This window comes from Abramis brama, assembly GCF_963993115.1.
Source record: "Abramis brama genome assembly, chromosome: 21".
Taxonomy (NCBI): domain Eukaryota; kingdom Metazoa; phylum Chordata; class Actinopteri; order Cypriniformes; family Leuciscidae; genus Abramis; species Abramis brama.
Window position 1 is genome coordinate 32,238,413 of NC_139983.1, and position 15,171 is coordinate 32,253,583.

Sequence of the window (15,171 nt, forward strand, 5' to 3'; positions counted from 1 at the left end):
AGAGAAAGTTTTCATTGTTCAGTTACTGCTGTTTTCTCTTCAGAAGATGTGCTGTGTCGAGAACGCATCTGATCACTGGTCACCAAGTCACATTAGGTCTATAGTAGGCATTTCCACACAACTGCATTATCCAACTGTATCATGAGACCGATCATGTTAACTCTACTTGTCCCTTTGGATGTTACAGCATGCTACATTGCTGCTCTTTTGTATGTTTAACCAGCTGTTTCTTCAGCTTCGGACAAAAAGGTCAAATTAGAAAACTCACAACAGATAAATTAAACTGAAAGAGCACACATCTCCCAAAAACACTGTTCTTTTCCCATTCTTTCTCACAATATACAGTAGAATGATCTTGTAAATGACACACAATCACATAGTCTGCAATGGTTGAGTAAAATGTGCATTAACATGCATGACGACAAGAGGAGAAACTACAAGTCAAATTTGCGCAGTGACAGTTTATTTTATAACGTGCACTTGGCTTTATCAGATCAACCCAATCTATAGTGCTGCATTTGTCCATTCTATTTGAAAAGGAAAACCAGTTGGGTCACAATCATTCATATTTCTCATGAAATACTGGTGCTAAAATGGAACATCCCAAAAACACCAAATCAAAAATGAAAGGGAAGATGCACCATTGAGCAACCAATGAGACTGTTGGTTTCTTTCTTCTGCAGTTTACCTCTTTACAGAGCAGATTAAAAAAAGATAAGACTTCACAAAGCACAGCCGATATAAAAGGTTTGGCCATCTACCTCAGCTTTTAAGGTACTGTGGTACTACTGTACTGTATGTGAAGTTGCCACGATGTACAATGTAAAATCTGTGTGCAGAATCAAGTGAGAGGGACTTTTCTAATGTTCACTGAATTAAAGAGGTAATTTAAAGACCCTCTGTGGTGAAAATCAAGTTTTTAATGTTGTTTCCCTGTATAGTTTACAGCATTAATTGAGAGATGTGTGGAAACAAACAAGCAAACAAATATGGATGCATGCAAAGACTTTTATGGAAAGATATGAAGTAATACTGCAACATGTAAGGAACTGTGTTAATTCTAATGCCTAATCTATGATCAGTAGCCTAATATATGAAAAGGACTCACGTCCAGTCAGACATTCTTTGTCGCAAAATGGTTTATTATTGTTTATGCATCAGTAAATCTTTAAATCAGTAAATCATTGTTCCACTTTGTTTCTTCATGACCTCTTTAAGAATCCACATTTTCAGCCACATTGTTGTATAGTCCGGCAATGAAAAAACTTTCAGTCATCTTCTGGCATATCTGTATGGTTTTTTTTTACACGCTGAATTTTGGAAACCCCTGCAACCCAAAAGGAGCTACTGGGAGAAGTTGGACCTCTGGCTTTGCACACTGAGCCCCTGGGAAATCTGGGAGAGGGGTGGTTTCTCTCACGGACAGAGCAGGAATTTTCCCACAACCCCTCTCTGCAAAGGGGGAGGACTGTCATTGCTATAAAAAAAAAAACAACGACAAAAAACTAAACGCAGCTGATCCCTGACAAAAAAAAAAAAAAGTATGGTGGTGGAGCCATGACACAGTTATTGAATCAAATATGTGCCATGGTATTAAATGAATAATGAATGAATTGTATTTGTATTTGAATTTGAATTGTATTTTTACAAAAAAAAAAAAAAAAAAAATCAATATGAACAACTCCCGTAGTGCATGATTCCATAAATATGTTTTTATTGAACAGTGATTGAGCAACACATTTTTGTGGGAAAATAAATCATAAAAGTGGTGTGTTTTGTTATCTTATAAATGTATGAGGTGGTGAGGGGGGCTTTTACCCATGGGGTCGCAAGTTCACCAGCATGGGGGAAAGACACTCAGTATTCACACACTTTAATGTTTTGAATAAAGTTAATACTTGTTCAAAACAATCACATAAGCAAAGTTTGTAGTAAAATGTGTTCATTTTGAAACCACAGATTTAAAAAAGATCTAAAGATTCCAAATGCTTTGAAGGAGATCCCACAATAATAACTGATATTTTATTATACAGTATGAAAAACAACATATTTGCAGATTTCATTATAAATATGGTGATAATCTCTGGGAAAAAAGCTGAAAATGATAAGACCTTTGTCTAAAACTACATTCAGTAATTTTATCACTTCTCATTTGCTACAGACAGTAAATTTACAAATCTAAACATCAGTAAATCTAAAACATAAAAAACCCCATTAAATATTAGATCATTTTAGACTCCACTTTCTGCCCTTCAACGTGGCCAAAACCCAGAAAATGTTTTATATTACATGTAGAAACATGAAAACATGCTAAATGCAGCATTCATGGTTTTCAGCCCACATTCTCCTCGCTTGTTCGCACCACTGAGCATTCAGTACATCCAGTGTGTTGGAACGCTCACTCTCTCTCCTGATGACTAGTGCCAACTCGTCTCACAATCCATGCGTGACTAAACACCTTTTACCAACTCATTAGGGGTCATGATCAGAATCTGATCAGATTCAGGCATCTAAGCGATGACACCTGAATTTCGGATTGGAAGCCCTTCTTCCGGCAGAGTTCTCACCACCTTTTGAATGCTTTTCCAATGTACATTCGGGACTTTGCGCGTTCCTTCTTCTTTGTTATTTGTTCATCGGAACGTCGTCTCTTTGGTCGTGCGTCGGCCATTTCAAAATTCTCAAAAATATTAATTTTTAACGCTAGCCGTTGTCGTTGTCTAGGACATCTCTATAGCTAACTTCCCTCTTCATGCTTCTCTCTCCTCCACTAACCCCCCAACCCCCCACCCCCAAATCATTCTTGTCCGTGATTGGCTGGAACGCTGTTTGTTATGTTTCGTGGTCCAGGCTGGGCCAGTTTGTTTTTCTTGCCGTTTGTGGAGCCTGGGCTGTCAACAGAGAACGCGTTTTTTTTACAGTGCGTTCAGGGGACAGGCAGCTAGCGGATAGTGAGGAGATTTTTGCTGTATGTGACAAAAAAAAATTGGCCTAAAAAACGTGTGACATCGCTTAGAGCACCTTTAACAAAATATTAGCATGCCTGCAAGGATGGAAGGATGGATGGATGGATGGATGGAAGGATGGATGGATGGATGGATGGATGGATGGATGGATGGATGGATGGATGGATGGATGGATGGATGGATGGATGGATGGATGGATGGATGGATGGATGGATGGAAATTGCACCATTCCTTCAGAGTAAATTTATGTGATTTTTGTCTATGCAAACATCTAGTAGGCAAAGGTGTGATCATGCACTTAGAAAAGGAATACTATGCTTCAACAAGCTATTATTAGTAGTAAAAATCGATTCATACATTACACACTTTCGATTCCTGGATCATGACATGCACTATCACTGTTTATCTCTTATAAAGCACTCAAGAAGTGCATTTAGTGTTTTTTCAAATAATTTGTTAAAAACACCAGACTGACTTTCTCTAGTCTTGGTGTTGAGAGCACTTCTTTATTTCTATTACTAGTGCAAACACTAAAAAGTGCTATGTTCTGTGTATATAAACACGGCACCAGATGGGGCAGTCAGAGTTACAAACACTCACTCGCTTTGGTCACTGCAACCATAACATGCCAGGAACGGCTACCACTAAAATACCCCAAGAACAAGCCTTTGTAAAGCAGGCAGACGACCAGTGGCGAGGAGACAAAGGCATCCAGTGTGTTTCTACTAGCACAGACGCTTGGATGCTATTAATAAATGCTTCCAGATTTTCCTGCAGTCAACTCTCTTTGGCTAACACACACCAGCTGGGCACCGGCGGTTGGCAGAGAGGGGTGTAGAGATACTGTATATTGTGCTGAGTTGCTAATTATTGACAGACCTCAGAGGAGCAGAGTCAACATCGTCCACAGGACCACTACACTCAACTAAACCAGTGAGCTGTCCAGCAGAATGTTTTTCAAACTTATTATTCTCTTAATATCTTATTAAAATGTTGACTTGTAACCTGTCCCGCACTGTGATATGTGAATAAATTAATGGACATATATCCGGACATGAATGACACTGAAATTCGTGTGGCTTATTGAGGAGACGTGCTAAGAAATCAGATGTATTATTATTACATGACAAAAAAACAAAACAAGGAATTGAAACATATGATTCATAACTTGAATTCATTATTGACACCTGACACATGAATCAGACTTAAAATGGGCTGTTTTGGCTTGGGCCAGTAAGGAAACACCTAGCAACCACCCAAAACAAAACCCAATGCCCTACAAACCACCAAGAACTGGGCAAGTTGTCAGACCAACTCCAACATCATGGCAAGCACAGGCAAGCACCATTCATTTGTTTTTAAGATGTAAAAAAAAAAATCTGGTCTTTTTTAAAGGAATTAAGGGAACAGTTCCCTTAGTACCAAAAGCCATTGAAGAAAGATATTCTATATTCCTTTCATAAGTGCATGTTTACTTTCTATTAGTTTTGGCGTGTTGGTGCTAATGTCAATCCACATCTGGACACAAACGCCTCAGCTGCATGTTTCCAGAAGCTGCAGTCTCTCCACAGAAGCAGCCGGCAGAACACCTATATTCTCACTTTACTGCCAAGCACAACACAAGAGTCTGAGCCGCTCGCAGTGACTTCCATCTCGCACACCGGGTCAGCATACATGTGTGTGCAATGCGTGGTGCTCGTATGCATAGACCTGATTTAACCACCCTTTTTCCCCCCAAAATAACCCTCACTTGGTCAGAAGAATTCAGCCGCTGATGGGCAACTGACAGAAAGAAAACTCTGAATGGTCTTGGTGTATATAAACACAAAATAGTGTAACTAAAGTATGCTGCAAGGCTGGCCCTAATATTAAGTTGGCATTGGTATTTTGTAATAATTTTATGGATACCTGACATGGACTAAGCCATAAGTGACACACCAACTTCCTATGTGGAAGACAAAACTTTCACAAAACTTTGCATGACCATTAAACGCAGCCCTTTAGTTTACACACTACACAGCCACTTTATTCATTGGTTGCCAACCGTATGGTCAGCATTGTGGTAACAAACAAAAAGATATTACATGAGTAGGCCTATTGTACATAAATTAGTTATATATATAGTGTATTTGCTCAGATACAATAAAAGAGACAATGTGACAAGATCATTTGAAGAACGTTAAAACATACACGGACAAACTCTATGTTTTAGTGTGTTTTATTATTTGTAATTTAACCCTATGTGAAAAGAGGGAAACAGCGCCCTCTACTCGCCGCGAAGACAAATACAGCCTCAGACTACTACACTATTCAACACCGGCAACTGGATTTTGAATGAAATCTAACTGTAAATAACATAGTGTTTTATCACATTTCTGATGCACAAATGTAGACATGACGTGTAAGTTAAAGATCAACGTTCTTATTCACAAAAACAATCAACCATTGACACTGAGTGCCATGACGGCTGCATGAACGAGTGTCATCCTCTGAAATTGGCTTAACAGATGTCAGTTCGCCTTTAAAGGCAGGGTAGGTAGAAATGGTCTAAAAATTTTATTTTTCAAATTTGTTTAAACTTTATGTACATATCAATACATAATTAAAATGTAAGTACTCTGAAAAAGAAAGTATCAAAATCGAGTGTCTGTAGACCTCTCACGACTGTTTTAAAGACATCTCATTATTTCCATTCACTCCACCCCCTCATTTCTGTGCTTCTTCCAAAGCCACGTCCCCAAAACACATGAACGCGCGACTCCGACCGCTGAGCTAGAGGACGCATTATTTACCTGAGACAAGCGGAGGGGAAGGGGCATTTTTTTTGCCTGGTTTGCCTTCACTAACTGCATATGCCGGTACTGTAAATTTAGATTGCTCTTTCTCTGCCATTGTTTTGGTATTCCTAGGTTCAGTGCCTTCTTCTTCTTCTTTGATAGATTTTATTGGCAGCTTGCAAACATAGTGCATTACCGCCATCTACTGGACGGAGGTGTGATCAGGTTCCGTGCCTCTCGCACTCCTCAAATCAAACGGTCGCGCGCAAGTGGGTAGGTGCTGTGTGGCAAAAGGGTGGTTGCCATGGTTGCGAGAGAGTGACAGTCGCCTAAGCCAATCCTTTGATTCGTCCCGAATCGAAATAATGAGCTGTGTTTAATACAGATTAAACGGTCTAGAGTCACTTGATTTTTATACTCTTTTTTTCAGAGTTCTTACATTTTAATTATGTATTGATATATATAGAAAGTTTTAACAAATTTGGATCTTTAATTTTTAATAAATCCTACCTACCCTGCCTTTAATACTAGGCTACATCATATAAAAAGCAAAATTCTGATGCCATAATGTGGATTTTATTTAAGGTTCATATCTAAGTTAAATAAGTGAAAAGGATAGGTCCAAATATAACCGAGATGCTGTGAATATGTATGTAAGCAATGTCTCTGCAATGTTAGCAGAGCAATCATTATTAAAAATCATTACACGACTGGCACAAATCAACAGCGCTTATTTACGTACCGTATATCTTCATATTTGAGAGAAAGGCGTTGTCCAACTTGTAATCCGTTTGAGTTGATACCGTGAATTTAGCGCTGTGCATTCAGAAGTGGCAGTGAGTGAACGACGAGCGTCTCACCATCATCAGTCCGAGCGCTACACGCCTACTAACTACAGGTCTCTCTTAAAGACACAGTTCATCAGCAATCCTGTCTATCGTGCCAACCAAATCAGGGCTGTGCCAAGTGCGACCGATGAGGGCCTCGCGCAGGAATAAAGTGACAACTGACTTGATGTAAAGCCAACAGTAATTACAGCCTCCTGAGACCCAGAAAAAAAAGTTTGGGAATTTAGTATTTTTTCATTGCATTCTTTAGAGAATAAAAAACAAATGTGAGAATTTTTATTTATTTATGTTAAGGCACTTTCACACCGAGAACGATATGCCTATTGATAATAACGATGAGTAATATTATCGTTTTGTCTATTTACTGTGGTTTTGTTGTCTGCGCTTTAAATGCTCGAGCTCTTTAAAGCAGGATAAATTCTGATTGGCTGTCAATGTTTTTATTTTTCACAAGCTGGAAAAAATTATTTGTTTCACAAAAAAGTGATTCCAATGATATTGTTTCCCTGTACCGTTATTGTTATGGTGTGGACTCTGTTATTCATTCATATTTAGAACTATTTGTTTATAGTTTTTTTTTTTTGTTTTTTTTTTTTTTTACCAAGCTTTGTATGAAGATGATTTTCAACTATATTATGAAAGATATAACGGAATGAATTGATATACCATTTTACTTTATGCAATATGTGGGTAAAATGGCCATAAATAGGTCCATTCAACATAATATAATACACTTATATTTACATATCAAATTTGCATATTCAGTGTGTTCTTGGGGAAACATGCAATAAAAAAATAAGTGTAATAATGGAAGTATTATTTGGCAATAATATTTAATAATAATATATAATATTTGATAGGAATATTGATATATAATTTCTTTCCATATTCACTTGTCGTGTCTCCCAAAATACCTGATAAAAGTCCTGGTGTCTCTACAGTGGACATGTATGAAATCAATGCACTGTTTTGGAACAAAAAGTCATATTTGGATTAGAAACCCCATAACATTTTCCTGAGATTTATGAAATTTATGACAAACAATTTGAAAATTAGTCAGATTTAAATATAGTATAATTAAGATGAACATTTGGTAGGCATAAATGTGCTCTTTACACTGCAAAAAAAGATTTTCTTACTCAGTATTTGTGTCTTGTTACCAGTCCAAATATTGGCTTTTATAAATAAAGGATTTTACTACTTTAGTAAATCCATCTTGATTTGAGAATTTTTAGTTATTTGGACTGGAAACAAGACAAAAATACTGAGTAAGAAAATCTTTTTTTGCAGTGTACAAGACATCCAGACTTAAAACTGTGACATGTATGCTCTTAAAGAAGTTCACTAAAATATAATGTCCACTTCAGTGGACAAAAGTCTATTCCTGAGACCCAGGAGGAGGATAGCTAAAGTGTCTTTTGAAAGATTTTAATAGCTTTTAGTCATAGCCGATAGTGAGACTCATGATGCTGTATTATTCTGCTGGTTAAAAATGTATTATTATGCACTAGAGCTTACAGTTTGTTGCTGGCCTCGGGTGGAAACCGCTACTTTTCGGGAAATGAAAAAAAAAACTGTGTATTTTTAAAATAATGAAACACTGCGTTGTCAAAGTTGATATTGAGGCTTTTTACGGTCAGACACATGCCTGAGTATACAAACAGTATATTACTTTTTATCGCCCCTGCTTTCAGCCCTCTGTCCATCCCTCTAGATTCCTCCCAAACTCTGAGAGAGAGAGAGAGAGAGAGAGAAAGAGAGAGAGAGAGCGAGAGAGAGAGAGTGAGAGAGAAAGAGTTTTTATGAAGAGAGAGAGACATTTATGAAGAGAGAGAGAGAGAGAGAGAGAGAGAGAGAGAGAGAGAGAGAGAGAGAGAGAGAGAGAGAGAGAGAGAGAGACAGAGAGTTGGAATTGTCTGTGGGCCTGCTAACCAATGCTCTCTATTTTTAATTTCGGGTGGTTAACAGCATGCTGTGGGCTCCAGTGCCAGAGGCTGTGCTGGATGTCCCGGCCTACCCAGCGAAGCTAAATCTGAACGCGCTGAGGTTAGAATAGCAGCTGGGATGCTGGGTGAAACAGTCGAGCACCCTCCAAAATCCCACAGAAGTGGGAATAACTCAGGGCGTATCATCGTTTTATATCTTTCATCTTTAAAACACAGATTGATCAAATGCAAAACACATGAAAAGGAAAATGTTTGTTGACAGTGCTGTGCTCAGGCAGAGGAAGATCTGTACCAAAGAAAGTAAAGAGACAGCTTTATGTACAGGTGCTTTTCATTGCATTCCACCGACTGAATAGCCATGAGACTGGGACACCTTCATGGGAGGCCCTGATAGAATGTCCATAACACAGCAAAATTCCAAAAGAACATTTCTATAAAAGGTAATGGAATGCACCTAAAAGCTTTGGCAAAGTGTACAGCGCACGTCACAGATTACTTTGGCTGTGTTTCCGTAAGCAGATATCAAAACGTTATCAGGAAAACCCCGAAGTTGTTATGGCTTTCAACAGCTTAATGAGACAATTTTTAAATAAAATTGAAGATACTTTCAATATAAGAAATACAAGATCACAAGAAATTTGGTCTGGTAGATCAACATGATGATAGACTTCATAATTTATTCATTATTTATAGAAATGGTGTGTGTGACCGTACTTCTTTAAAGGGACATTTATGAAGAATGTTAGCAGACAAACCTCCTTTATTGGTAAAATAGGGCATTAGTTTGTGAGTTCATGGATGTCTGCTAGCTATTGACCCATTATCCGTTTTTTTCTTCCACATTTTTGTTTGTATTTATTATCTTTTAGTGGTAAACTAAAAGAAAAAAGTAAACTCTTTATGTTAGGATTATGAAATGCATTACAGTAGTGATAGACAACTATAATTATATGCAAAGAGTTCAGAATGCAGTGATGCAGAGAGTTTATTTACCTGCAGTTTAAACCGGTTATACAAGATATTATTGCTTGACTTCTTTAAGAATCAATTTTTCAGATTATTTATATTTTTTTAAATATGAATTATACTTTACTCTCCCAACTTCTCAAGCAGTATTGTCCTTTAATAAATCTCGCTTGTATTTTATAACAATTTTTTATTTTATTTAGATAAAACTGTAGCAAGATTTACAGAAATGTAAAAGTATACAACTTGCTTAAATTTAAAAGCTGTTGTTGGTAATATACTTTCTAAATGCTATGACACACAAAAAAAACACATAATGCAAAGATGGATATTTTATTAGTGTTTTGACAAAGAAATGTAGACATAAAGATAATTTACACTGCATGTATAATAATTTAGAATGCCTTCTGGGTCAGTGCTTTAATTGGCTATTGTGTTAAACACGAACTATATAGTTTGTATGCAGCTCTAACAAGAAGATGAGTGAGCCTTCACAACATGTTAGCATAACACAACAGGTGAAGCAGGAGAGAAAACTGAAGGTCTCGCATCACAAAGAGCTTTCGTGTGTGTAAACAGGTTCTTCAACATCAATGTTTGCATGAAATTTCCGGCTCATTTAGTCTTGTGTCTCTTCTGTCTCTTCATGAGATCACAACACAAAACTTAAAACATTTCATAACGTTGAATCATACTGTAAGTGAAATGAACATACAGAGGATTAAAGAGATGCATATCTCCAATGTTAGTCTCATCTGTCATAAACCGTCTGTCAGTCTCATCAATTGAGACAAAACACGTCTCATCTTGTGTTGTTTTGTTAGAACTTCCAGTAAAGTCACCAAACAACAACAGTTTTGCTTTCGCTTCTTGGCACCTTGTGAAAAATGAACCCGCAAAATGCCAGGGTTGTCACATGACAGAACTCTCTGCAACAGATCTCAGCATGCCCTGATGGAAATGGTCAAGGTGTTAAACTCACATAAACTGTGAGCATCATTAAACGGTGTTGTAGTGTTCATTCAAGTCTAAATCCAGGCCAAGACCTGAGTAGGATCGAGTCCAAGTCGAGAAAGACAACGGAAGTGAGTCAAGTCCGAGTACAAAAGCTCCTGAAACCATGCATGGCAAGACTAAAAATGTCAGGTTTTCTGGAAGGATGGACTGAAAATCAGATGCTCAACGAAGACTTTATTGACACTTCAAACAGAAAAGACTGGAGGTGAGCCAAATCTGAAAGAGGTGTCAGAGAGGGAAGGGTCCGACCAGAGAGACAGTCTGTATAGTGATCAGGTCCAGGAGGAAGACAATAGAGGAGTCAGGCAGGCGAGAAGGTCACCATGTGGCGAACAGGAACATAAACAGGGCAAATCAGGAGCAAGGTCAACGGCTAGAGGTCAGTACAGCAATCAGGGCCAAGGGATATTCCATCAACCAGAACCAGGGACAGGAGTGAGAGTCAGTACTGGGATGAGCAGTCCATTACAGAAGACTGCAGGAATGTACAGGAGAATGTCAGAATATCAGTTCATGACTTCAAGCTTTAGAGAGGATGAGTAACACAGAATCCTTCATGCTCGTGCACACACTGAGGAGGAGGAGGACTCTTCGGCATGTGTGTGTTTGAAGAGTCAGTGCTCAACGGCAACCTGCGATGTGTCTGTGTGTGTGTGTGTGTGTAACACTGGCGGACACAGAATCCTTCATGCTCGTGCACACACTGAGGAGGAGGAGGAGGGCTCTTTGACATGTGTCTGTTTGAAGAGTGTGTGTGTGTGTGTGTGTGTAACACTGGTGGACACAGAATCCTTCATGCTCGTGCACACACTGAGGAGGAGGAGGACGGCTCTTCAGCATGTGTGTGTTTGAAGAGTCAGTGCTCACCGGCAGCCTGCGATGTGTCTATGTGTGTGTGTGTGTGTGTGTGTAACACTGGTGGACACAGAATCCTTCATGCTCGTGCACACACTGAGGAGGAGGAGGAGGAGGAGGAGGAGGAGGAGGAGGGCTCTTCGACATGTGTGTGTTTGAAGTGTGTGTGTGTGTGTGTAACACTCTTTCTGCTCTGCCCCTTTAACTCTATTATTACTAAACACACAGCGCCACCTGTCGCGACTGTGCAGGTGCATCAAGTTTTAACAGCAAAGGTGTTTACAGTTGAAGGGCTTAATAGTCAAAATCAAATTTGTAATCCAAGCTCATTATTTTAATAAAGCATGCGTATAGTAAGCTATATAGAAAAAGTAAATAAATTGAAAAAGTAAAAAATAAATAAATAAATATAAAACACAGATTTACTCAGTGTAATCATTTTTAAAATGTTTAACTTTAAAAAAAAAAAAAAAAAATCAATAGATGTATAAAAACTGTTCATCATTATTATTAATAAACAACTTTAAACATCATGTTGCTGATAGATTAATTATGTATGACCTGAAATTAATAGGGAATATTTTCAATTGATTAAATATTGAAAATATGATCAATTAATGTAATCACATTGCAGGACTGTTTACATCATCTAAAAATAACATTTCTCTAGAAATAATAAAACAATGAATAAATGTAAGCAATAGGTTACAATAGAGGGATCAAGCATTCATGAGTTAGTTTGTGTTTATCTGTTCATCACATGCATTTGACAGAATATCAGCACATCCTGTATATTCACTGTTTATTTACATTCAATTCAATTAAGTGAATCATATATATATATTTGTCAGGCTCACATATCAGTGTGTTATAATGTTATACATAATAAAAAATATCATCAGAAAATATTTACATCTTGAAAGAACTTTTACTGAAATTTCTATTTTTTCACTTGTTGAGGTTGTAGATACGGAGCCTCATACATGACATGCGGAAGAATATTGTGGCCACAATATGTAACTAAAATGACAATAATGCATTTGGCAGATGCTTTCATCCAAAGAGACTTAGCTTACATTGCATTCAAGGTATACAACTGATATTTTCATGCATTCCCTGGGGATCGACCCCAGACCTTGGTGTTGTTAGTGCCATACACCCTTGTGACTCAATAACAGTAATGTTTGCTCAAACAGTATTGCACATTGAATTTGCAATAGCTTAAACAGTTATACTTACAATGAATTTATGAAAATAGTTAAACCCTTTTTCATCAAGGCTCACTTTGAGATTTCAGGCCTCAGCACTGTTATAATAACAAACTAATTATAAGAATAATTAACAATGAAGGAAGACTGCAGTGCATCATGGGAAATTAACCAGCTCTAATTGACACCACAGCATCTATAAAAGAGCTTGCAGCTTCATTTTACTCATTTTATTGTACGATAATCTCTTTAGATAATAATAATCTTCAAACACATACAGGAACAGTCAAGATGATCTGTAACATTAAAACTGATGAAGTTTTTGTTTTATCTTTTATGACCTGGGGTTGAAGTTTATCTTAAAGCCAGGGTTCGAAATGACTTAGGACTCTTGGGGGGTCCCCTAAAATTTAATTATTAAATTATTAAAAATTCTGAAGACTACCTTGCTACACTATATACTGTAGGCAAAATTATATGGACCAACGTTGAAGGTGGGATAATGGTCTTGGGATGTTTTTCATGGTTTGGGCTAGGCCCAGTATTGTAGTGGTGTCTGGAGAAGGGGCTATAATCTAACAGGTAAACCTCTAACTCTGGAGCAACAAAGTTACAAGTTCTTTTTCCTCTTTTTCTCTCCATGATGCAGGATTCTAAATTAAGAAAAATAATATTAGCTTCCTAGATAGCTTACCAAGCTCTCATGTATACTCATTCATGCTCAAATCACATTCACTTTAATCAACTCACAGACTTGAATTAAGTCCTGGATATCTTTCATAATCACTGACTGGACAAGTAGGTTGTTATGCCAGCTTTGAATAACTAGTCTAGCTGCTAGGTCTGCTATGGAAGCTTGTTTCCGCCACAGAATAAAACATTTTAAAAGATAATTGCGACTTTTTATCTCAGAATTGCGAGATATAAAGTCAGAATTGCGTGAAATAAAGTCGCAATTGCGTGTTATAAAGTCAGAATTGCGTGAAATAGTTGCAATTGTGTCTTATAAAGTCAGAATTCTGACTTTTTTTCTCGCAATTGCGACTTTAGGCTATATCACGCAATTCTGACTTTATAACACATAATTGCGAGTTTATATCTCGCTATTCTGACATCTTTTCTCAGAATTGTGAGATATAAACTAACAATTGTGATATATAAAGTCCAATTCTAAGGGAAAAAAAAGACGGACTTTTATTTTTTTTACCTCAGAATAGTTTATATCTCACAATCTCACTGACTTTATAACACGCAATTGCGACTTTAGGCCTATATCATGCAATTCTGACTTGATATCTCCCAGTTGCGTATTATAAAGTCAGAATTGCGAGATATAAACATGCAATTCTGGGAAAAAAATGTCAGAATCTCGCAATTGCGAGTTTATATCTCATAATTCTGGCTTTATAACACGCAATTGCGACTTTATATCATGCAATTTTGACTTAATAATACACAATTGCGACTTTATATCAAGCAATTCTGAGATAAAAAGTCAGAATTGTGAGATGTAAACTCGCAATTGTGAGAAAAAGTTTTCTCACTGTGTGGCGGAAAAAAGCTTTCCATTCTGCTGTTATCTGGCAGATCATTTGGCTTCATTACACAGGGTATCTAGTTAATGCAACTTTTGATATACTCAAACTCCTGATATTTTACTATAAGCAATTATGGAGATATAAACATAATCAAAGCACTTACAGGATTTTCATTCAGGATTTCACTCTTTGTGAGGTTTCGATTTGCCGCGTTCAGCTACAGTGCGTGTCTGCCGGTGTCTGCGGGAGCACCACAACAACAATCTGTGACGCTAGAACTCACTCGGCTAATAGCTGCCCTGATTGCTGCCTCGCGCTAGGAAATAAATAAATTACTGTTATAAATATAAAACGTCACTAAAGACCTATAATTTTCACAATCATTTTTAATGTTAAAATATATTTGTCGGGGACCCCCCAAAATCCAAAAATAAATTCTTATGGGGGGTCCCTAATGACTTATGGAGGGTCCGGGACCCCCCCAGACCCCCCTCATTTCGAACCCTGCTTAAAGCTATTGAGTTGTTACTTGTTAGCGAGATCATTTGGTTATTAGTAAGCTTGAAGGATTGCTTAATGCAATGTCAAAGCTGAATGCTATTTTCTTGGCAAGAAAATCAATCAATCAGCCAAATAAATACATATAGATGTACAAACCAGTCAGTAAATAGCATTGGCAATGACTGACAGCACTTGTGTCACTTGATATGATTGATATTTGCTCCAATCAGACTGCAGGAAAGCAGTCAAGCACAGACTTCAGTGAACGAACAATATAAGTCAGTGTATGAAAAGGAATGAGAAATATTGTTTATTACCCATATTACTTAATTAAAAGGGCTAGACAGACATTTCAGTTGAAATTTCTCCTTCAATGAAATCGTCTCCTTCAGGTTGTGTTTATCCACCAGCTGAGAAAACCCTTGAGATGAATGGGAATGCTAATGGACAGATCTCTCCTGCTGTTATAGAGCTCATAGACATATATAGCCTACCACATAAAGATGGTAAAACTATGTTTAAAAGGTTTTCTGTCATTTATGTATCTCA

General features: G+C 37.4%; 1 protein-coding gene across 1 annotated transcript in view; it reads right to left on the bottom strand.

Annotated features, from left to right (window-relative positions):
• daam2 (dishevelled associated activator of morphogenesis 2) overlaps positions 1-6,611 on the bottom strand; it is a 90,228-nt gene extending 83,617 nt beyond the window's left edge. Inside the window, exon 1 of the mRNA XM_084097256.1 lies at positions 6,486-6,611. The gene's annotated coding sequence lies outside the window, so the exon portion shown is untranslated. The remainder of the gene's footprint in view (positions 1-6,485) is intronic.
• Positions 6,612-15,171: the final 8,560 nt, after the last annotated feature.